At 37.0% G+C, this 26,166-nt stretch overlaps 1 long non-coding RNA gene across 3 annotated transcripts; it reads right to left on the bottom strand.

Annotated features, from left to right (window-relative positions):
- Window positions 1-17,605: 17,605 nt before the first annotated feature.
- On the bottom strand, window positions 17,606-20,927 carry LOC140226383 (uncharacterized). 3 transcript variants are annotated; one of them, XR_011900944.1, is made up of 4 exons: window positions 20,687-20,927; window positions 19,602-19,820; window positions 18,757-19,123; window positions 17,606-18,346 (listed from the first exon to the last, which is right to left on the bottom strand). It is a non-coding gene; the product is annotated as an uncharacterized lncRNA (long non-coding RNA). The 3 variants fall into 3 exon arrangements; XR_011900946.1 differs by having other exon boundaries at window positions 18,757-19,120; XR_011900945.1 differs by lacking the exon at window positions 17,606-18,346 and having other exon boundaries at window positions 18,657-19,123.
- Between the last annotated feature and the right edge of the window lie 5,239 nt (window positions 20,928-26,166).

The following is a 26,166-nucleotide window of genomic DNA, read 5'->3' as shown; positions in this document are numbered from 1 at the left end:
GATAGAACCATTCACAATGGATTCTATTTGCTTTTATCACACGTGAATTATTTTACATCTTACTCTAAATCTGTTTTTTCTGTCTCTCTCGATTCCTTCTTCTCTTTTGTCTTTTTTTTTTTTTTTACTAATATTTCATCTGTAATGATATCATATACCTTGAAAGTTGTGCTTTTGCTTTGAATTTTTTTTTTTTATTCAACAATTGAAGACCTGAATATAAGAATGACCCAAGTCCAATTTTTGGCCAAATTCAGTTTGACATGGGAAATTGTAGCTTATGCATGGACTCATCTTGTGTATGAATGATAAATTCTAATTACCCCCGGAAGTGCCTGAAATGAATGAGTTAAATCTTATATTAATGTGAGAATGAAGGACTTGGGTTATTCTTGCATTCATATAATAGCGCCCTCTCTCATCCTTCTCTCATCTCTATAGCAGAATATCATGTATATGAATCAAAGAACGACCCAAGTCCACCACACAAAATGGCCTCTCCGCAATTAATGTAAATGTTAACTGTCATAATGTTCTAATTTGTATATACAATGTTGCCTTCCCATCACTGTTAAATAGAATATTGTTGGACAAATAAAAAAGATATGAAGTTTTTTTAGTTTACTCGAAATGGTCTTCCATGGACTTGGGTAGTTCTTATATTCATATACTCAATTGTTCAAAGATCAATAACTTTAGAGGAGAAAAGAGTTGGCCATGAAAACAAGAGAATAAAAAACAAATGCGCTATTAAAGTTGAATTGAAACTTGATTAGACACTTTTGCTCCGTCTTGCCCTTTCAATGCCCTTTTCGGGGGGGGGGGGGTGTGTGGATTTACTCGTGAAATTAGATTTTCATGAACCGCCGCTGTAGTGCATTTTGTTCAAATGTAATCATCGATGACCCCTTAGTGGAACACATTTTGAGAGGTGAATATACATGTACTTACACAATTTCGTCGCAGTCTTTGTGTGACGTTTCATATAAACAAAAAGATGAAATATTTTGATTCAATGCAGGGACAAAATGTGTGACAGATTTGGCAACCTCACCCTGCTGAAAAATTCATCTTTTCTTGAAAACACTTAGCTTTACTTGTTATGATGATAGATGTAGACTTTTTGTCAGTATCTCATTACTACAGTTTCCATTGTAACTGTTAGTAACTGAATAAGAAATTACATACACTATGAGCAATATATGTATATGTATATATATATATATATATATATATATATATATATATATATATATATATAAACATATATAATTCATTAAAGATCAACATTTTACATTATTGGCTCTTTTGCCAGTGTGACCGAGGCTATAATGTGGATGCAAATGTACTCATTTTTACTCAGCTGTGTCTTTATCTATCAATGTTTCTTCATCTGGTTAAAACTCTCTTCTTTATCTTTTTTTTTTTTTTTGGCTTTTCGTTGTACCATAGTTAGGAATGTCAGATATTCATGGATTTTTATAGACTTCTCCGCTATTGCGTACACAATAATACGGTATCTCTTTCATGTCAAGTTGGCTCTTTGTATCATCAATAACTGTGTGTTAGCGTCTTATCTGGATCCTACTTACTCTACGAGGTGCTGGACGATGACCGTGATTCTTAATTCTAATTAACTTTGAATGTTGCTGCCACCAACAATACATTTGTTTGTTTTTGTTTAATAGATACTTTATTTTCTGCAAATCAACAGATCAATCAGCAAATCAATATACATAAGGCACATGATCATGAATATGTGGAAAATATACAAAATAGATTCAAAACAGAGTCGTTTGACTTGCGTAAACAAAGATATAAAAGGTAATTAATGATACAATATACAGTATGCATGTCTATGCAGCGGGGATTACAACAATTATAATTATGGAGCGATAATGCAGAGGGCCGCCATTGTAAGCATAGCTTGAAAAGATGGCCGGCCAGAGGAAAAGGTAGGGGAGTGTACTGGTAATACTACAATACAATACAGATTCTGCTGCGAAGATAGCAGGGGAAAAACGTGATGGTGGTGGTGGTGGTGGATGTGCGTGCAAGTGCTAGAAAGTGCAGAAGGGCAGATATGCTGGAATGTAGAATAATCGAATTGGTTTGCTGAAAAAGGGAACGGTATGCGATGTTGCTATTTGGGAGACCAACATTAATCATATAAATTATTTGTTTTTAATTTGTATTTGAAGTATACTGTAATAAAATGTGCTTCTTTAAGTTTGCTTTAAATGAAAACAAGGAGGCACATTGTTTCAACTCCTCAGGAAGAGTGTTCCATGTATCCGGACCGTGATGTCTAATCGATTTTTGAGCAAGTAAAAGCTTTGGATTAGTTAAATGAAAATCATGGGAACGACGGGTTGGGTATGAATGAATATGGTCATTGGTTACTAAGGCATTATGAAAAAATGGTAATAAATTTCGAGTGTGTTTATACATAAATATAGCAGTTAGATATATATGTATGTCATGGGCTTTTAAAGTTTTTAGGCGATGAAATATAGGATCGGTGTGAGCCAAAAAATTTGAGTGTGTGCATATACGAAGAGCCTTTTTCTGAAGAATAAAAATTGTATTCAATTTACTTTTGCTACAGTTGCCCCATACAATATTGCAATACATTACATATGGTAAAAATAAAGTGTTATATAACATTATTAAAGTTTGATCATTAATCAAATACTTTATTCTCCTTAAAACACCAGTTGTTTTAGATATTGCTGTAGTAATATTCTGCGCATGAGTATTCCAAGTTAAATTGCTATCTAGGGTCACTCCTAGAAACTTGGTTGAGTGTTTCTCAGCAATGTTTATACCATCAATATAAATACTTTTGGGAAGGGTGGGTTGGGATTGAAGAGTATGAAAATATATAAAACATGTCTTATCAATATTCAATGAAAGCTTGTTACTTCTAAACCATTTCGAAATATTACCTAATTCCATATTAAGTGTATCAATCAGTGTTGCAATATCCTTATGAGAATAAAAAACGTTAGTGTCGTCTGCAAATAAGATGAAGTTCAAACGAGGGGAGCAATTGGTGATGTCATTAATGTAAATCAAAAAAAGTAGGGGACCGAGGATAGATCCCTGAGGGACACCACATGACACGTTAGAATATAATGAGTGACTAGATTTAAATGCAACATATTGTTTGCGATGACTTAGATAACTTCTGAACCATGACAAAGTAATCCCTCTCACGCCATAATTCTGTAATTTTCCAAGTAAAATGTCATGATCAATAGTGTCAAATGCCTTACTAAGATCCATAAAAACTCCAATTATATGTTCTTTTTTACTAAGCGCATCAATAATATTATCGACAGATTTGATTATAGCATAATCGGTAGAAAATCCTTTCCTAAAACCTAACTGATTCGTATTCAATATATCATTTCCAATCATAAACGAGTAAAGACGCTTGTAAACTACTTTTTCTAAGATTTTCGATAGAACAGGCAACAATGAGATGGGTCTATAATTTTTCACCATTAATGGATTTTCTCTTTTATAGATGGGGATAACTTTGGCGATTTTAAAAGAGTCTGGAAACTTGCCATTAAGTAGGGATAGATTGAATATATGGGTGAGAGGGGCTGCTAGGGGGTAAATTATCTTTTTCAATAAATTCACCCTCAAATTATCGGGCCCACAGGATTTACTACATTTCAAAAGTTGAACATACTACAACATACTACATACTTCATACTACAACAAGAAATCTCACCACAGTAAGTCATGTACGTCTGAAGTATTTCCATCATTATGTTGCTCAGAGCTTCTATTCCCTCTTCGCACTTTTCCAGAGTGTGTGCATTATTGCCAACATTTAGATGGGTTAGGAGAGCCTTTTTAATTCAACTAATTTCAAAGCTTAGAGTCTGCTAATCTAGGATCTGCCCTTATTCAAAAATTTGTGTCTGGCGACTTTTTGTTGGTTTTGTGATGCAGGGTCATATATATCTATGTGTGTGTTTATGTGTGTGTGTGTGTGTGTGTGTGTGCGTATGTGTGTGTGTGCGTATGTGTGTGTGTGTGTATGTGTGTGTGTGTGTGATTGCATCACAAAAGCAAGAAAAAGGCGCCACACATTTTTTAGTTAAGAGCAGACTTGAAACTTTAAACTGACATATCACTCAAAACAAAACACATTAAATCTGTATAGACAATGGTACTACAAATTGATAATGTTATAACAATATTTTTAAATGTATTTCAATAGTTCATTATGTAATACGTGTTTAAAAGGACCAACACCTATATTAACTAGCACCTGTGCTACCTCTTGGTTCTTTTAGCAACCTCATTGTGTACAACATTGCCATATTGTAGTTTTTTTTTAGATTAATAGTTTTAGATTACATAATCATTTATAATTTTATATTATAGATTATATTCAATATGTTTTGCTTAGATCGTTCAGACAGTTACATGTAGTATGTATTAATATTGATGTATAAACATGTATTCAAACTTTCCTGTACATATGTTGCTGTTATAAATAAACTCAAACTCAAACTCAAACTCAATTCAAATAGACTCTCTTAACCTATATTGTGAAGAAAGCACACACTCTGGAAAGTGTGAACTGAGAAAAGAGGCTCGGAAGTACAGGGTTCATTCAAGCGCTTAATCTTTACTAAATCGTTCTAGCTGAGTGATGAAGAGAACAAAAACAGGATGTTAACCACCGCAGCAACAAAAATGAAGGGATTATAAACAGCTGAACTTGAGCATACTTTATTCACACCATCTGTGAATGATTAATGACAATTTTCGTTGCAATAGCATCATTCTTTTCTAAGTTATTGGGGATGAAAGTTAAGATTATGAATATGGTTTATAAGAAATGAAATGATGACCCTACGAAACGTGGAGAAAAACTGCTAAAAACAGTAAATGGTAAAAAAAAAAATGCTAAATGGGTTGACCCATTTAACCTTTTTTTCAGTCCTTATACGAAATCAGTGCGTGTGACACTTGCTGGTTTTGTGATGCATTGATATGGCCCATTTAACGCTATTTCCAGCCACAAGGGAAAATGCGGAATAAATGATAGTTTGGGGGAAGTTTGATAAAACGTCTAAGGCCAAGTAAAAAAAAAAGAAACCAGTTTCTCGTCCTCGCGCGCATCGATTTTGACCGCCGCATCGATTTTTTTACTATTTACTATTTTCAAAATGGCGCTGAAAATACCAAGAAATTCATAATTCTCGTCCCAGCCCGCTCGCCGCCCGCATCGATTTTCAGTTGCCGCATCGACTTTTTTGATATTTACTATTTTTTCGGCCGCCGAAAAAAAAAAATCAACAATTCACCTACCAATCGTGATGTCTTATTTCTAATTACGCCTTGCGTTCTCTACTTAGCTGTAGTACAGCTGTAGCTTCTGTAGTGCGTATGTAACAACGCATGCATTTCACACTGCGAGCTCGGCAAGAAGGAATGACCCACAAGGCAGTTGAACTGTAGTTGAATGGGCGGCGGGCCTGGGCTGTGATGTACAGCGCACTCGGTACGTCGTGATGTAGACGGGACGTTGAGCACCTTCTGTACATTTCTCTCGTGCTATTCCCCGCTTTGTGTGCTGCTAGATTGATTGCGCAATGTAACCACAAACCCCGTTATTACGAGATCCGTGGGACTGGCGATATTACCTCGTTATAACCGGTACCTCGTTATAACCATACTCATTAAAAACAAAGAAAAACATAAGCATGACGTCATATACCCATCCATGAAACTTAAACATATCCTTTGCGTTATTATTACACAATTATTGAGCGTTATTATTGAGAGAATAAAGGGAGATTATTTGTGAATTAGATGAAGAAATAGAGGCTGAAATGATAAGTTAATTCTTTATTGTAATTCTTGTTTGTTAAGCTTTTTCTAAACACCAGCGCAAATATGGGGGCAAACATTCTACTGTAGAGTAACATACAGGCCTTGTTTACCGTAACTTGCTAGGTATTTTTACGCTGTTTTTACGCCCAGCGGGAATGCGACGATTTCATGAATCATTTCGGCTGTATCTGGTACTGTACATGTACAATGTATGATCGTTGCGCCCAAATGGATTAAAAATGCGTTCTTTATTTTCTTCCGAAAATCTCTTCGCGTTTTGTACGACCGTTCTTGAAAATATGTGACAGGATTGAATGTGGGAGGTTGTCATCCTGTTTACGCAAATCTGTACCAGATCTATTCAAACTAGTAAATGCGTTTGTTTCTTTTTCTTATTTAGGTTAACATGCGTCATTCAACTTTTTTACGCTACTGTCACCTGGCGAGATCGCGATGATTTCAGAGTAACATACGTGCGTTGTTTACCGCTAACTTGCGAGGTATTTTACGCTGTTGGTGCCCAGCGGGAATTCGATAATTTCATGAATCATTTGGCTGTAATTTTATGTAATGTATGATCGTTGCGCTCGAAGGGATTAAAAATGCGTTCTTTATTTTCTTCCGAAAATCTCTTCGCGTTTTGTACATCCGTTCTTGAACTTTTGAATGCGTTTGTTTCAATTTCCGAGCACCGATTAAGTAGGTTAAAGGTAGGGAATCCCATTTGCATGCCTTAAATGAAGAGTTGTATAAATACAGTGGTATGTGGAAGAGAGTATCATTTTAGAAACTCCCATAAAGTATTGAAAGTGGAAGGTAACATTTAGTACATTTTTATTGACTGTTAGATTTTGAATTGAATTTTTTTTGGGGCTCACCGTAAATTCCAGTACATTGCTATAATATATATATGCATGGGTCTGCAAAGGTAGCCTATATTATAGGCTACCTTTGCAGACCCATGCACTGCATGTGTGTCCATCTTGTATATTTTGTGAAGAAAGTTCATCAAAACTTACAAACATTTCTATATACATTCTTGCCACTTGACACACTCTATATGCTATTACATCAGCTCTTATACTTTTAGATTTGTGTTTATAGATAAAAAATACAGAAGACTGCAACAAAAAGGCTTAACTGTGGCTGACACACAGAACTACTGAGTAGTTGAGTTTTGTGCATTATTCAAATTGTATATAACTGTTGACTTCCAAATTTCTCAGCAGTGGCCTAAACAAGTCCCCCGAGGTTCATATTTAATGTTTTGCTGCATTTTGGGAGGTCTGTAAAAGGTATCCCCTACCTTTTAACATGCGTTATTCAACATTTTTTACGCTACTATGACACCCGGCGAGATCGCAATGATTTCATTCATTATTTCTGCTTTAATCATACACACTCATATTTAAATTATCATTCGTTAAATGATGATGAACACATCCAGATCTATTCAAACTAATACATGCGTTTGTTTCTTTTTCCGAGCACCGATTAAGTAGGTTAACATGCGTTATTCAACTATTTTTACTCTACTGTCACCTGGCAGGATCGCGATGATTTCACTAATTATTTCTGCTTTGATCATACACACTCATATTTAAATTATCATTTGTTAAATGATAATGAACAAATCCAGATCTGTTCAAACTAATAAATGCGTTTGCTTCTTTTTTCTGAACACCGATTAAGTATAGGTTAACATGCGTTACTCAACTATTTTAACGCTACTGTCACCCGGCGGGATCGGGGCGATGATTTTATTATTTCGGCTTTAATCATCCAAACTCATATTTTCTCAAAACCAGCAAAAGAACTGGAAGTCGGAACTAAAATTGGAAAGGATATAATGATGAGTTGCACACGCATTCCAATTGTCCATTTTTGGTCAAATTTTATTGTCGCTACATGAAAACTTTTTGAATGCGTTACCAATTGTTTTTTCTCGTTGCGCTGTGGTCTGACCTCATATCACGCAAGCGTTTCTCGCGAAAAAGAAAACCGAATGATTATGTTTAATAATTAGTAGGAACATCGGAAGGTGTTCCTGCGTCTTATCGCGTGATTAAGAAGAAAACATGGAAGGAACGGTTCTCTGCAAAACGGAAAAAGACGTGGATAGCGAGATTTCGGTTTCCAATGTTTCATTTGTCGCGTGTTTGAAAGCGGCAATTTGGTCAAGAAATGGAACCTCGTTATATCCGATCAAATTGTTTATGTTTTTCTTTATCATGATTTTAGCGAAATTGTCCTCGTTATAACCGGAATCTCGTTATGACCGAACACGTTATAACCGATTCGTTCTGCCATTACACGCAAAGGAACACGGGACCGACGCGATCACCTCGTTATAAGCGGTTCCTCGTTATAACCGAACTCGTTATAACGGGGTTTCCCTGTAGTAGAGGGGACCAGCCAGCCAGCATAGCATGCGTTCTGGAGCTGGAAAAAAAAAATCGTGGAGTGATGGGAAGAACCGATCTCAAGCGCACGTGTGCACAACGAACGGCTTTAAATAGTGAATATAGTAGTCAACTGGTTCGTATTCTGTCTTTCAGTAAAAAGGAAATCAGGTGGTTGTTTCACAGGGTTGACAATTGGCAGCACTGTCTGCGGCATTTTAAATCCTTGAGCGAATGAGTTTTCATAGAAAAGATCTAACTCAGTAAGTTTGTGTTGTGTTGAAAGGCAAAAATAATGCTAAATGCATTTCCAGAGATAATGGTTGGATTCGTAGGTTCAACAAGTGATGCATAAATGTGTATATGTTATGTTAAAAAAACATGTTTTTTTTCCATACCCTTGATATGACTGAATGAATACAGTCACAGTGTAGTTAAATTGGTATACTTGTCATGCATAGACAGCAATATACGCAGATTTGGTGCATCACTCAAATGATAAGTGGTTTATATCACACATATAAACACATATTACTTTCATTTTGACAATCCTCGAAAAAATAGTAAGATATCAAATAGTAAGGACCTCCCTCATCGCCTTGCTCAAAAAATCCGGACGAGAAACTACTTTCTTTTGTTTACTTGGCCTAATAGCATTCAGAAGAAATGCATCTACTGCCTTTTCTGCCAAAAAAAAAAAAAAATATATATATATGCCTTTGATAGTATGGGCTCAATGAAGCATTGGTATTGACAAAAACACAAAATGCGTCTTGTGCCACTAAATTCTTTTTGTAAATGAGAAAATAAACCGGTGTTTGTTTGTTTGTTTGTTTGTTTGTTTGTGTTTTTTTTTGAAAAAGAAGATATACGTACATTCCCCCATGACTGGTTTTCTATGCACATCCAATATGATTACACACCCATCTGTTTGCATAGCTGACAATCTCCCCTAAATTTGATATTGATCAATCCTCAATCAGTCCTCAATCCACACACATTACGCCATCTGTGCCCTCAGAACGCACCTCCTATAAGACAGAGCTACCAAGTCTCACGCATTCTGAGTGAGACTCAAGCATTTAGGGGCTGTCTCATGATCTCACGCATGGCACCCATTTTTCTCACGCATCGGGCGAAGTCTGCAATTTGGGCCTATAATAAGGAGCATAGCTCAAAGGATTAAAGTGATAGTTACAATTGAAGGTATATTTTCCTTTTGTCTTTCAAAATAAGTAAAAAATAGTCACTTAAGTAAGCACCTGATCGCACCATTAGAGCTTAAAATTGAAAAGCTCCCTACCGTGAGAGGCCACAGGGGGAAAAAACCCTCCCACACCCTCGCTCGCGTGCACATTCGCTCGCCGAGATGCCGAGTCACGAAAATCTCACTCACAAAAATGTTTTGAACTTGGCATCCCTGTATAAGATGGGAAAAAAAAAACAAAAAAGGAAAAAAAAGAAAAGATCCAGGGGCTTTACACAAAGAAACGGTTCTACAATGATAAAGACTCAAAACAAATTTATGCAAGTGGCCATAGTGTCCGTCTGTACGAGTTTAAATGTGTAATTCCGGCAACACATCTCCAACGTGTCATTCAAGAGCTCAGTGTTTCCTGCAATGCGTTGGCGATTTTATAGACCGATTCTGTGACGCGCTATGTGTATTTCTGCCATGGGCAGCGCCATTAACGCGGTGTCTTAGCCGACCCCCCTCCCCTCTCCCCCACCCCCTTCCGCGCGCGGAGTGAAAAACTGATGCATGGTCGATTTAGCCAATAGGCGTCTCGTACTGAGTGCGCGAATGCTTGCTTTATAGTGCGCGAACCTTTGTTACATGTGCGCGATAAACATGGGGGGGGGGGGGGGTCGGCTAAGACACCTCAAAATGAGCTTAGGCAAAAAAAAAAAAAAAAAAAAATTGTTGGCGTAACCCGCCCGACCCTAAAAATTCCGCCGACCCCATGTTTTTTTATTATTTTTTTTGCTATCGATATCAAATATCTTGTTGATTGCGATCGCGATCGCACAAACCCGGAAGTGGAAACGGCTCTGGGGATATCGGATGTACGAGGGAGAGATCTAGCGCCTCGCATAAGCCTTCCTTGATCAGTACGTCATCTGTTTCCGACACGGACACGTACTCTAACTAGATTTATTCAGTGTATACGTAGCATTCAGACTGCGATGTATTGTGCACAGTTTTGCCGTAGGTTTCTTGTGAAGAGAACTTCCACGAATCTGTATATGTGGGACTGTAATAGAGATCGCCGTGTGCGATGAAAAGATCGTACATATGGGTCAATTTGCATCTATCTTATCTAAGTCAAAATAGTAAAATATGAAGTGAAAACATTCAGGATAGGGATTTCAACATCTTTAAATTCTGTGAAGGGGTATAATTCCAGTAATATCGGCCTCATAAATGATTTGTAGAATAGATGAACACAGCACATTCGGTGCAGCAGTTGTAACTGTTTACTGAGCTAGCTGAGCACGAGTTTTACACGTAAAATGCAGGTAGCAAAAAAAAAAAAAAAAAAAAAAAAAAATCCGCCCCACCGACCCTATTTGAAAATCTCATGTTACGCCAATGCAACAATTTTTTTTTTTTTTTTTTTTTTGGCCTTATTTCTGCGCCCAATGCCACAAATTGTCTGCTGCCCTCAACGAACCCGAATCGGTCTATACAACAAAGCAAAACTCAATTTCTTTCGCAACCCACAGCGCACACGAGTCACCGCTGGATGTGGTCGTAGGCACGAACATCAGGCCGCAAACAAGAGACAGGACGCTGACGAGTAGAAGGAAGGTTGCTACCGTGACGACGACTTTGTCTGAAGTTCGCCGCGGATAACCCTGCCAACAAAGACAAGGAAATTAAGCATTAGTAAGCGTCAATTTAAATCAATGTTAGCACTCACGGGATCAAAACCTTCTACAGTGAAAGAAAATGTTACGGGTCCAAGTCTCCTGACTTTTGCTGACACATTCGAAAGCACTCACAATCGAAAAATTACATTTTTTTTTTACTCGATATTTGTAGTATGAAATAAGTAGAACAAATATAGACAAAGGAAATCATCAGGCAGAATTTAACATTACTTGCTTTTTTTTTTTTCAATGGAAGTCGTAATAAATACTATTTGCATGCAAATACGAACACAGACGCACGTGTTACTAAACTGCCAATTTTTACAGTAATTATTCCACCGGAACAACATCCACGATCTATGATACGGCAAACGAGTTTGAAGAAAAAAGAAAGAGAAAGAGAGAAAAAAAAACAAAACAAACGAAAACAAAAACATGTCAATGAGTCATAAAGTCCACGAGTCATACTCTTTATGAGCTCAACAGCAAGGACCAAGAGTTGGACAGTTGATGAGCAATCACACAGTTGGCGAGCATTCACATCCATAAAATCTTTATTGACTTATCGTAATAATAAACGCACATTTCACTGCCGCAATAATGCACTTTATTCACTTCTCTGCATATGTTGTTTTCTTTTCTTTATCCCACTGGCGTCCCCTTGCGGACGCACAAAATTAGCACATAGAATTTCAAAGGGAAATTGCCCATAATGAAATGAAATGAATATTTTTCTTATTTCCTTTTATTTTTGAGATTCTGAGACCGACATCACTATCAAGCATGTGCTTAAAGACGGCAGGCACCTGCATGTTTTTTCTTCCTGTTTGTTCTGAAACAAGTGTATTCTCGTTTCCTTTGATTTCATTGCTATGTTTATACCTTAAAAAATTGTGATTATGACACTATGGATGTAATATTTTCTTTTTCCTATTCTGTTGACAGAAACACGTGTTGTCATCTTTTCCAATATGCGATTTCTTTGAGAAAAAAAAAATGCAGAAATAATATCGAATTGAACTGAACAATGTTCATGAATCCGACCTTTTACGACATTATATAGCCAGACATTATGTGGCTTTTTCGTTTGTTTTCTTGGTTGGGTTTTGTTTCTTTGTTGTGCTTTTAGTGTCAAATTCGTTGATAGTGTCGGAAACGCCAGTCTTGCATGCCTAGTTTTAGACTCATTGGCCCGTATTCTACTGTAGACCAAGGTTTAAACCCATTTTAGACTCACCTATGGTTTAGCTAGACCCGAGGTTTAATTTTGTATTCTGCTAGCGAGGTTTAGTTAAACCCAAGTCTATTTCGGGTTTAAATTAAACCCGAAATAGTCTTGGATCAAGCCACCATGGTGCCCTCTATGGAAGAAGAAATTCTCCCCCTCTGAGTACTTTTCTCTCCGCAAATCCACTTAAATTTATTATTGGCAGTGTATCAGCCACATGAGCGTGAATTTCTTGGATTTTGAATAGATTTTAAGGGTATTTATGTCGAATAAGGGCATGCTGTATTTTTGCTTGCGACGACTCGTGAAGCACTGTACATTACTGTACAGTTTGTGTACGTGTGCGACGCACATCACAGGATACATGGTAAGCGTATATAGCGTAGTGCTATTTGTATTCCTGGCCTGGCTAGCTAGCTAGCTTTGAATGCTCAGTACCAGCAGAGCCGCCGCGCCGGCCGGCGGCACGGTTGCTGTGTGCGCTGGATGGGACATGGCTTTTTATGTCGATTGAATTGTGAGTTCGGAATGGATTGGCGATTGATCAAACCAGGACTTTGAGGTAGGAAATTTAATAAAAGCTTTTCTCTTAAGATTGTCAGTTTATAAAAATGGAAACCATTCTAAAATTTAGAAATAGATAGCATATCTAGGCCTATATCAACCCTGTCTCGATACACCTACCGTACCACACTAACCTTAAACTTTTAATAGATCTAACGTTAGTCCTAACGTTACAATGTACTCTAGCTATTCGAATAGGTTCTACTAACGTTAGTAGGACCCTACTCCTAGTCCTAACGTTAGTCCTACGATCTAGGTTCTCGATCTAACAGTTAGTTTATCTATGCCAAATCGACCTCAGCCATCAGGCTCGTTACACTCTAGCCCTACTACATTGAGTTCTTGGTGTAGTCTTCAGGTTATTTTCATCGTAAAGTCTAGACTAACTACAGGTAGTAGTATTTCTAACATATACATTGTAGATCTCGAGTCTCGAGTCTCTCCTACGGTGTAACTGCACAAGTACTAGATCTAGTACGTAGTAGGCGTATCTCGTGTGTACACGCGTGTGGCCGGCAAGCTAGCTGCTGTACGTATCCAGCCTGCCATTCGTTTTGTGCCATTGGCATTGATCTGTGTGCTGGTACCCTTACCAGTCATCGTTAGACTCCATTTAAACTCGAAATAAACCTCCTCCTGGGTAGGTTTAATTTAAACCCAAGTTAGACCACAGCTGGACTTAGTAGAATACAAATTAAACCAGGGTTTAAACCTGGGTCTAAACTGGTGGTTTAAACCCGGGTTTAAACCCCAAAAACCCACTTTAGACACAGGCGTGGGTTTAAACTCGGGTCTAAGTTTTTAGCAGAATACGGGCCATTGGATTTATCTGCCTAATACACTTTCACGGATTGCTACAGGGATGACCACGGATCGTCATCCGTGGTGTTCAGGCATGCAAAATATCGATTTTCCTCTCAATGCCGGTGTGAATACGATCCCAACTGGGTATCTACACGGACAAGTACCTGGTACGGAAGCTACACGGACAAGTACGGTGCCTACACGGACAGACAAGGAATGAACGCGGACTACAGCGGAAAAGATACGGAGCTAACACGGATATCAAGGAAGAGCACGGATGCAACTGGGTCCCTTCGCGGTCCTTACATGGATATCCCTAAAATGTTGACAGATGACTCTTGATTTGCTTTTGACACTTTATCACTCTCGGGCGGCATGCCTCCAGAGCTATAGTATAACAAGCACACCAGAAAATCTGCAGGAACCTGCATTCTTTTTTACTTGTCGACACCTCCATAAAGGCAAATTTCTTTGTTTCAAACTCTAATTTTTCTGGAAAATCATGACATAAACAAAGCAAAACAAAGCAAAACTAATCAAAACACAAAAAACAGCAAGGAGGTGTGTGTGAGTCATTTAAGCTTCTCAGACGACCACTGTACGAACAGTATGAAGGGTTGATGGCTGTACTGATGGGGGAAGATGTGAGCAAATTTCACTGACTTTATGAGCTTGTATTGGCAAAATACACGAATTTTTCATCCCGAATGGAGCCAATGCTAATACAGACGTCCCGATGTCTTTACGGATTGTCCCGGAATGAGTACGGAGGCAGCACGGAGTAGCCAGTGCCTACAAGGAAGGAATACGGAGGCAACACGGAGTAGACGGTGCCAACAAGGAAGATTTCGTATTGATTTTCATCCGTGATGTCCGGAATGAAAAATTAAGCAAGCTTAATTTTTTTCCGCGGACATGACGGATGATCAAGGATGATGCCGGATGACTTCACGGAGTCAACACGGTCATGCCGGAAACAGTGCGTATGATCTCGGATCGACGATCCGTGGTTATCCGTGATGCGATCCGGGAAAGTGTAAAAGGGGCTCTAGTGTTAAGCTCATGAGCTGTACTATTCCTGGGTTGTTCTCTTTTAATGTTCTCTTTTAATGCTACCGTTAAAGTGGAATTTCATTCCTTAGAAGTTTTCTTTTTTTTTTCTTCACAATCAATATATTGTAACCTTGTTATTCTCCGAGCAACATCAAAACACCAGTCGAATGGCAAACGCACCCATGATTTGCATGCGTCATGTCTCGAGTCAACTGGCCAGGAAAAATGGTGCGTTCCATATTTTAATGCATAACATTCCCTTGCATCAGTAACACCAGGAGGGTAGTGTAAGTCAATTACCACCACCGAAATCATACAAGAGAGGGCGGAGAGTATCACAAAGGCGATTGTCTGTGATGTTGAAAACGGAAAGAGCTTGTCGTGTTATGAATTATTATTTTTAATCACAATAAAATCATTAAATATTAAAGAAAATGAAAAAGCGGAAGAAGCGGAAATTAATGTGTCATTTTTTTTTTCTGGAGCTTAAGTTTAGGAAGACTTGAATGAATATTCACTTCGCAGTTCCGAAAACACATACATCACTATGTTCTTTTTAGATTGTTACATTTCTTGTTATTTTTTTATTACTTACATTTTGAAGTAAGTTATTTTTTTAATACTAAATACAGTAACATATCTTTTCGGTGGCACTTCTTTTTGCACAAAGAACATATTCTTGCAATTATTTTTATTGTGAATATTGAATAATTCGTCGGTCGCATTACGAACCGGCGAATGTTCGAATTTGCGCGGAAACACGATTACGAGATAATCGCGTTTAAAGAATCGGAACTTCTTTAAACGCATAAAAACGTGTCTTATAACCGCACATTGATGATGATATTAAGAGAGTGATGAAAGCGGAATTTTCTGCTTTGTTTGATACTAAATATTATTTTGTAGCTGCACCTGGGGCTCTGTGGTAGTGATGCAAAGTGCGTTTGCCGGTTCGTAAAACCCCCCATTTCAGCGTTTTACGTACATCGCGTACTAAAGAGAGGGCATTACGAACCGGCAAATGTATACATTTGCCGGTTCGTAAAGCCCATGCTCAATACGTGTGGACGTAGCGAGTGCGCATTACGAACCGGCAAATGTAACATAAAATGGCGCGTATCATCACACATTCCACACGCGTAGGTGGTACGCGCGCAGTGTAATGTATACATTCGCCGCTCTAGGTAGTGGGATTGTGATTCATTCATGCTCATTCACGTTCATTCATGTTAGTTGTATCATAATCATGGATATTAGGAAAGTGTAACAAACACCACAGTTATTTTCTCAAACTATACAACCTACCTGTACTTTTACACATTAATTGTTGATGCGAGTAATGTTATCAAACTGTGCAATGGGTTTTTGATTGGATGAGTACCGTTCTATTAAAGTGTGCCTGGTAGTCACTCACCACTATCTATAAATATTACAAGTGTTAAGTCATTATCAGTATTGAGAGAATATAATTACACCCATACAAACACAAACATACACAAACACACATACACGCACATATACCAGTAAACACATATACCAGTAAACACACTCGAACCCACACACACAACATACTTTCTGACACATTAATTGTTGATGCCAGTAATGTTATCAAACTGTGCAATGGGTTTTTATTGACTACTGGATGAGTACTAAAAGTGTGCCTGGTAGTCACTGTCTATAAAAAAGTGTAAATTCATTATTGAGAGAATATAATTACACCCATGTAAACACAAACATACACAAACACACACTATACATGCACATACCAGTACACACACTCGAACAAACACACACACACACATACCCTCTTACAAAGCAGTCATAATCACCTTGTTCTCCCAATTCTAGGTATCTGTGTCTCTCTCACTCCTCTTTTTTTTCTTTTGTTCTTTTTTTTTGTTTTCTATTCACCAGTCCCCAAGTTTGTGAAGAATTCTGCATTTTATTAATTCAAAATGCACCATTCCACATGTGTGTTCATAATTACATACAGTAACTACAAAACAAAGCATTCTCCTCAAACTTCCAGATATAACCTGTGAATTCAGAGAGTGATTTTTTTTTTTTTGCATTTTCGACAGCTCACAATAATTACATTGCACACTATTATTACAATACATTAAATTACAATTGATACAAAATAAATGTGACATTCTCCATGATACTTCACTATGTAATCTCACTTGGAATGAGAAGTTAGGCATTTGTTGCATTTCAGAATTGTGTTCTGACCACTATAAAAGTGGTGCAATAACATGTACAAAATACAAAATTCTCCCAATACTTCACGAGGTAATCTGACCTGTAAATTGGTGAGAAGTTCTGCATTTCCTTGACTTTAATGTATTACAGTAGTACGCGTGTTAGTCACAAATAGTGCAATAACATGATCAAGTGTACCATTCTCCTCACACTTCCCAAGGTAATTTTGCCCAGGGTTGAATTAATGAAAGTGATACCCAATGTGTTTATAAACAAGAGTCTACAAACTTTAACAATCTGCCAACTACTGGACTGCTGGGAGGAGAGTAGTGTACATCATTTGTCTCTTTTTGCTGTCCTTAGGATGGGGGACAACATGTTAATAACATGTCTGGCTAGCCATTCTCTTTCTAGGACCAGAATTTTCAAGGCATGATAATATTGTCTGATAGACATTCTGTCATTTTCACTGAGGCAATCATAGCCAAAAGATTGATATGGTTACGTGTTAAATCACATCTTTGATGGTTAGAATGTGGTCTACCATCTACAAATATTTCTGACTTTTTGTAGGCTTCCCCACTGTTCAGCATTTTTTGACAATTCTGTTTTAGATTCCATGAATTTTTTCATGACAACTGAAGATCTATCAGGAATAGAACTGATATCAGTACCTACATATTCTTCCACATGAAAATCTTCTGGCTTTGCACTGACATCTATCTCCCACTCCCTCAAAAGCCTCAATGGCAGTAGTTTCCAAATTTGCAATGAAGAGACAATAAATGGAATACATACTGGAACACTACACTTTATTTCTATTGTTTCTTTTATATTTGAATAAGGTCCTCCCGAAGTGATAAAAATTGGTCGATTTATGTGAAACTGTGTTGAAATTATTGAAAGCATGTAGCAAATATGTAACACTGAAGATAAAATAATTACCAGAAAGTATTACAAACTTGATCATGCATCAAGTCTATATTTGTACAAGGCACAATGAGCAAGAAATTCACCAGTAATTCCCTTTCCTTTCTTTACAAGAAACATGTATATACAATAGTTTGCCTAAATGGTCTTTATTTTAGGAAAGTTGGTCAACAGTTAGTGCACTACATATAATAATGTAAATACAACCAGATGTATACCAACAAGACTAGATAGAGGGCAGTATAGAATACATACAGCATAATATGAATATGCTGTACTTCCATTACACTTCACAAACAGTTTTCTATTGCTTTCCTGTGTCCGGTTACCATCAAAATCGGTTCTTCAATGTCTGACAGGGACATTGCTTTCTCGAGATTTAACAGTTTTCCATCATCCAGCAAGGTTCAGTATTCTTTGTAATCTGAAATAAGAGTGGAGGACTTAGTCTGCTTTCAAATTGGAATCAGGTACACCTAATGCAAGGAAAACAAATACATAATTTGATGAAACTGCCAAGTCTGGTTGAATAATTGTTACTTCATTTACTGTTTTTTTTTTTAAGCTATTCTTTGCAGAAGACAAACTATTTTCTTTAAATTTTACAGGTTGCCTGCCACAAACTTTTTCTTACAAGAGTGAAGGATAAAAGAAAAAAAAAAAGATAATCAAAGTATTTATCACATGTTTAAATTATTTTACATTTGTTATTGGAAAATTAAGTTTTGGCTCATAATTGCTTTTTTAGGAATTTGCACCACACAGACAGATAATGCAAGACATACAAACAACAGTTATACAATGCCCTGAACTTCTCAACTCCAGTTGAATTACCTTCAGTTTCAAAGGTAACATTGCTGCGTTGTTTCTTAGAATGCGGACACCACAGTTGCTTGTAGAGGCTCTGCTTCTGTTGCTGCTGCTGCTTCTAGCAGTGTTGCTAATGTTCCTGGAAGTGCAGATGCTAAAGTTGCAAGTAGAGGCTCTGCTGCTACAGTGGTAAGTAGAGGCTCAGTTGCTACAGTTGTAAGTAGAGGCTCTACCACTGTTGTCGTACTTAGAGGCTCAGCTGCTAGGGCTGTATGTACAGGCTCCGCTGCTGCTGCTGCTGCTTCAAGCGGTGCTGCTGATGTTTCTGGGGATTCAGCTGTCACAAATCGACGTTGAGGCTCTGCTACTGCTGTCGCAAGTAACGATACTGCTGGGAAAGTTGTAAACAATGCATCAATGAAAAAAAATTATGTGACCATCCTGAGGGTAGAATCAACAAGATTTATACTAGATATACTTGCAAACATCTATCATGGACACTAGAATCTACAGTGTATTACATGCACATAAAGCAAATTATCAGTAATTGATTTTGTTTTGGGACTGAGAAGAGACGTGGACATAATGAATTGTAAGTAATAATCAGTATCAGACTTTTAAAGAAAGGAAGTGAAAAGCTAACAGTCTTCAGCATCCTACAGTCATTACAAACTGCAATTACGACATTTGTTTTATTCATTACACAGAATTGAACATTTATATTGAAATGGTAATGCAATGAAAGTACATTGTACCTACATGATACTATGCATAAAAATCTCTACATCATTTTAAAATGAAAAAAGACATAATGTATCTTGATAAACTTATTGATGTAGAACAAATCAGTAACTATGTATTCAAATTACCTCAGGCAGAAAGAGGAATGCCCTCGTCATCTGACATCCTACGTCCATCCATGGGCATGTTGAAGACTTGAAGCACCCTCCCTTTCCACCAGCCATTTTCACTTCTCATATGTACGCAGGAACCTTGTTTCGGTTTGGTCCGTTGAGCATGATAGAGGTCACTTGAGCTGACAGGATTCATAGAACCATCCCTCTTCCACTTGACAAGAACATCTATGCCTACGGTGGTTCAAAAACACAAAAAATTGTATGGACAATTTCAGTGAAAAATTTGACAGTTGTGTCATACACTATGTGATAAAACATTACAAGTACCTGCAGGTTTGAAAAATGTGAAGAAGAGTATTTCTTAGAGCTAAAGCACAATTTCAGAAGAAAAAAACAAAGTAACATAAGGAAATTCTCTACAGGCAATCACCTACGACATTTTGTGAGACAAAATGAAAATAGTTACAGCCAGCATACCTATTTGAAATGCAAAAAAAAAATTGTCATCAAAGTCTGCTGATCTCTGAAGGGCATAGTAATTCAGGTGCTATTGGTCGAGCTTTTACACCTTGGGGTTGGCAAAGGTAAATAATGATAACTGCTACACATTCTTTGATTAGAAATGTGATGTCTTTCACATAAAAACCTAACAATCTTATACACAGAAGTGTTAGTGCTTGCTTTTTTCTCTTTTAATACATTGAGTAGCAGTCAACATTGATATACATGTATGAAATAATTACAGTGAGGCCATTAGAAACTTCCCCCAAGTATGCTCAAGCAGGTGCCTAGGGAAGAGCTTGTAATATCAACATGAGCCCGTCCTCACCAGGTTAATATCTGCATAAGATACTTGACAGTAGAGTTAGATAAGATCAACATTACAGAAAAGGTATGACTACATTACATTCCAGATATCAAAACAGTGATTTCTGTCAAATGACATGGTATTGTTCAATCATCTATTCCACTGAAAGTAATAAATGACCTATTCCATTCACCGTAAACTGAGAAATGTTTGTGAATACCTGGTTCCCGGTACACTTTATGGTCCACAAGTACCGGTACCATAATCACTTGTTACGAATCAAACTTACCATTATAGGCAGAAGGAAAAACATCCTCATCACCACTACTCTCTGCGGTTGTACGTAGAGGCTCTGCTGCTACAGTCTGAAAGGCTCAGCTGCTACAGTTGAAAGTTAGGATCATGCTGCTACAAATGTAGAGTTTTACGGTAGCATACGTAGACGCTCTGTTGCAATAGTACTGTCGGTAGGCCTACTGTAGTACATAGAGGCTTCGCGACTACAATTGTATGGAGAAGTTCAGCTGCTACAGTTGCACTTTACAGGCTCTGCTAATGCTGCTCCTGCACCGAGAGGTGCTGCTAATGTTCCTGGGATACTAGCTGCTACAGTTGTAATGATAGCGGTGCTGCCTTTGTTTGTGGGGACTCGGCTCCTGCTTGTAGTGGCCTGCTGCTCCTAGAATTATCCCCAAGATATAAATAAGGAAAATCATGTCAGTGTTATCAGGGCACAAATAGGATACCGCGGTAACTTATATAGAATAAAAATCCCTGGATATAGGCTTATACTTGTACCGGTACACGAGTGTTAAAAAAAACTGTGAGTACCGGTACCGGTAATCAACTTCGTTTAATTTTTCTGAAAGTTCATTGATATCTGTCCCAGTAATCAAAATAAGTAACATACCGGTGAATACAACCTCGATCTAGCCTATAAATTTACTGTTTATGCAGGATTCTAGTTAGACAGTAAAGGCCAGAGCAGCTATTCTTGCATGCTTAAGGAAGCTATATGTAGCTATAACTGACTTAACACTGACGCTAAACAGTCTCATCATGCAATTTCATTCTTGTACTTAGGGCCTGATAAAAACTTCTTTTTTTTTTTTAATGCAACAACATGAATCTTTGAAAACAATGATAATCATTTATTACTTTGGGCCTATTTTCAGTTCTACCTGGGTATTTGCAATTGCTACACGATTTTTTTTTCAGTTTATAGATTCTACTATGCTTTAGTTTAAAAAACAATGCATCCGGGTTGTATGGGAGGATTGCTTTATCTCTGACCAAGAATAATCAAGGACCCCCTTCGACAAAAATGGTGGCTAGGTGTACGACTGTGTAGGATCTACAAGGAAATGAAATACACAGGAAAGCTACTTTTACATGATAATGTCGAGCAATTCTACTTCTCTGATGTAATATTTTATGATTACACATTAACCTGCCCCGATTATCATTACTTTTGTTTTTAAACAGAAGATTAAATAACAAATGAGCAACAAAATGCACCTAGTAGTTACATACCAGCACAATTCCGAGTGCATGGGACTGATGGTGATGACGAGCCCTCGCTCGCGGCCTCGCAAGCTCCTCGATTCGCCCCACATACCTCACGTGTGTTCCGTCTGAACAGGGATTTTACGAACCGGCGAATACGAACATTTGCCGGTTCGTAATGTCACAAATTGCAGCATTTGGACATTTTGAAAATTCGTCACTACCAAAAATACATGTTTTCGTGAATTTTGCGATTTGATATTTTGGGGATAGGTAGAGTTTGGTATGGACATTCAAAAAATGGAAAAAAGTGAATTTTGAAAAATTGACCCAAATTCGAACATTCGCCGGTTCGTAATGCGACCGACGAATTGATTTCCATGCAGTTTTCGTCACAAAGTTCTTTTGGTAACAAAAAAAAAAAATCTTCATCTAATTATGTTCACATTTCATATTAAGTGTCTGTCAAATTATATTTCTCTCCCTAACTAGACAGTACTGATGATTGCAAAATTTCGTCTCAGTTCATAGGCAAAATAACGACCAAATACTATCAAAAAGACATACATTTATGCCAAAGAGTATTACCGGAGTTCGCTTCTTTCCTTTCACCGACATCAATCCTACAATTCCTGTAGGCGTATAGACCTGTAAGATCAAGCAATAATCAATGACTTCTTACTGAATACAGAAGTACCGAGCGGCGACCAAGTAGACACGAGTTTTATCTATCTTTATTTTGTTAACGTCTTCTTTGTAGAAGTAGGAAGCCCTGCTGTAACAAAATCACATACAAAATATGATCATTATTTACATAAACAAATATAAACATTAACAATAAAACATTAGTTCATAAAAGTGGATAGCCTCTGTAGATAGATAAAGGGAGAGAGAGGAAAAAAAAAGGAAAGAGAGATGAAAGGTGACAGGAAGAAAACATGAGTGCAATTTTCAAAGAAACGAGAAACTAACTATCCACATGGATATTGCGAACATTACGTTCAAAAAGGGGCAAAGACATTACGTTAAAAAATAGGAGTAACCAGAAAGAGACGTTGAAATAGTGACAGTGGCATGTAGGTCCTACATTTATTACTTTTCTCGACATTATGCCTCAAGGTTGGCTTATTCATTTGTTTAGAAATTCTCTTTACTTTTTTGAACCCATCTTGCTTAAAAATAAAAAAATAAATGTTAACTTTTTAGAATTTTGCCTGTGCTTTTGTGCCTCAGTCTCGACTCACGAACAGTCAATAACTCGTTCTAAAACTAGCCTGACACCACGTCGGCTTACATTGAATACAGACCTAGCCAAATATACGTGAATGGTTCAGTTTCAATTTTTATTTTCACTATATTTCGTTAGAAATGGGAAAAAAATCCGACGAAGTCGGGTATTGGTACACATGGGCCCGAATTCACGAAGGTGGTACAAACGAAACCATGGTCTAAACCATGGACAAAAACCATGGAGCGCCAAGTGTCAAACGGAATATTTCGTTACGAAATTGGTCATTTCGTCGACAAGATGACTGTTTCGTTAACGAAATGTTAACTAAATGTTCATTTAGTTACAAAATGTTGTCATTTCTTTACAAAATAATCATTTCATCGACGAAATGGCTGATTTCGTAGCGAAATATCCCATGCGACACTTGGCATTCCATGGTTTTTGTCCATGGTTTAAACCATGGTTTCATTTGTACCACCTTCGTGAATTCGGGCCATGATGTCTTTTAGTTTTACACCTATAGAGTTCTGCGTATAAAATGTGTCCCCCAAAAAGTTTCCATATATTTCTTTTGGGGAAGGGATGCTAAGCCTTTGTGGGAAATGAATAAAAAATGAATAAAGTAACAAATAAACAAACAAACAAACAAACAGTAAACATCCTCTGAACATTGGAAGTTAAAAAAAAGTCTTGCTATAGCTCACTCATATCGTGGAAATGGAAAACTTACGTTGACTTTAAAGTTTGTCTCTATGTTTCGTTTTTTTCATTTTTGTATGTCTGCTTACAACAAAATTGAAATATGAAGCCATATAAAAGCATCAAACACACAGTTATCTGCTTATTGGTCATGAAAATTGAAAAGCATACCCTGTAGGAAAGACAACAATCTGGATTTTAAAGGGATGTTATAGTACTGGTTTAGGTAAAGAATCGGATTCGAACTTTTTGCCAGATATCTAGAAAACACTTCATCTTCATAAAATGTTAAAGAGCATACAATTTAAAGAGGAATTAGAAGTTATCTTAATAAAAATCGGTTTTGAAATGGTTGAGATAATCAAACACCAATTGAAATACATGTACTGATTACTCGGTGCTTACAGCCAAACAAGCTTGCTTTCATGTGGGTCCCGTCATACTTCTCTTTGTTCAACCCCATTTCGACCAGCTATCATGACAATTGCTGTGTTATTACCATGTTTATTGTCTGTTTTTACACCCTTGACAAGGTATAAGAATTTGTCTGATTATTTTTGATGTAATATTCATAAGATGAGAAATATGAATGTAAATAAATTAAATTGAATAAAGTTGAAACAAAGCTATTCTGATACAAGTTGGGACACACCTTTCGTTATAATTGCCTTATTTTGGATATCTTAGCTATTTTAGAACTGACTTTCATCAAATTAACTTTGAGTTTCTCTTGAAATTGATTTTTTTTTTCATATTTTATTAGGCAATCCTTATTATTCTTTCCGGTCCCGGCCGATAATTTCTCGAGACATAGTCTATTTGCCACATGTGTTCTAACGGCTGATTCTGCAGCTGCAGGCGGCTACTGTAGCTAGTACACTGCAAGCACTGCACTGACTAATTGCAAGAGCTTGTAATACTATAACTGCTTGTGTATTTGTAACAGTCCAATGAGCGCAGCTGTCATGCTCGCAGATAACAATAACAGGAATATTTCTAAAAAGAAATGTGAACAAAAAAAAATCAATAAATCTTAAGAGGGAAAAGGAATACTGATATTGATATGAAAAATAACAAAGAAATGTATTTCAAATTAATTGATTATTGATATTGAATCGGACTCTTGTTGGAATGCGTTATCGCATTTTTTGCTTAAAGTTAATCCAGAGATGTGAACTTGCCAGCACTGCAGTCCAGATTAGTCTGAAAAAGTAAGTGTAATGCGACGGCATGAAGAAGGTAGACACACTCAAGGTTGCAAGCAAGGATGCGCAGAAGATGAGCAACTTCGACAACAGCTGCCAAGACAAGGATGATAGAATTAGCAAATAGTTATACATGTTATAATGTACTGTTTACTAATCAATAATTATTATCTATATAAACATATGCATATAGTGTATAATTATGTATATATATATATATATATATAAACATGCATATACATATATTATAAACATGCATATATATATATAGATATATATTTATTATAGTCATGTTTACAGTGTGGTATCGTGTCAAATGTGTCTTTTGTACTGGGTATTATATTTGTGATGAACATTGTCCTTTTTATATTGCTTATAGTGTCATTCTCGTCTGTTAAACTGCTCTTATACCCAATATTACGTTGTAATGGCACTCGTGGTATATCCTTTTCTAACATATTCTAAACATTCTGAAAGCTGTCCATTCTGCCATTCATAAGAATATTCAAGAGTCACCCCCGAATTACTACAATCAAACACAATGAGACCTTTTATTCATGACCCAAGTCCAATAGGTAGTATCTGTATCAACCAGTATATTTCACAAATACGAAGTAATCTCGCCCGAACGATCCCCCAGACCAACAGCATTTTTTTTTTCATTTTTTTTTCTGCATTGCCAGTTATTTCTTTTTGGTGCATAGAAACCGGAATAAATTATTCTGAATTTAAAGAGTAGAAAGACGCTGGTCACGATGATGTATGCAAAGTTCTTGTAAAAGATAAAAATGATTTCGTGGTTGATTCTTTGGTGCATGTGTTTAATTTGTTTTTAGGTGATATTATTGTCCCTGAGGATATAAACGTATCTAAGGTCATTCCGGTTTTTAGGAGAAGGACTAGGGAAGACGTTGTGTGATTATAGACCAATGCCTATGTATCCACACTCTACCTATAAATGACAATTCATGTTCAGACTATTACAAATCCATCTCTCCCTCATGTGTTTCATTCTCTCTTTCTCTCTTTCTTACACTAAACTGTATAATAATGGCTTACAAGACAATCTTTGACAATGTCATTGTCTAGGACGATTATATATATGAAGAGTTTGTTTGCAAAAACCGA

This window comes from Diadema setosum, chromosome 3 (genome assembly GCF_964275005.1).
Source record: "Diadema setosum chromosome 3, eeDiaSeto1, whole genome shotgun sequence".
NCBI classification, from domain to species: domain Eukaryota; kingdom Metazoa; phylum Echinodermata; class Echinoidea; order Diadematoida; family Diadematidae; genus Diadema; species Diadema setosum.
This window is presented reverse-complemented; position numbering and strand designations above follow the sequence as displayed.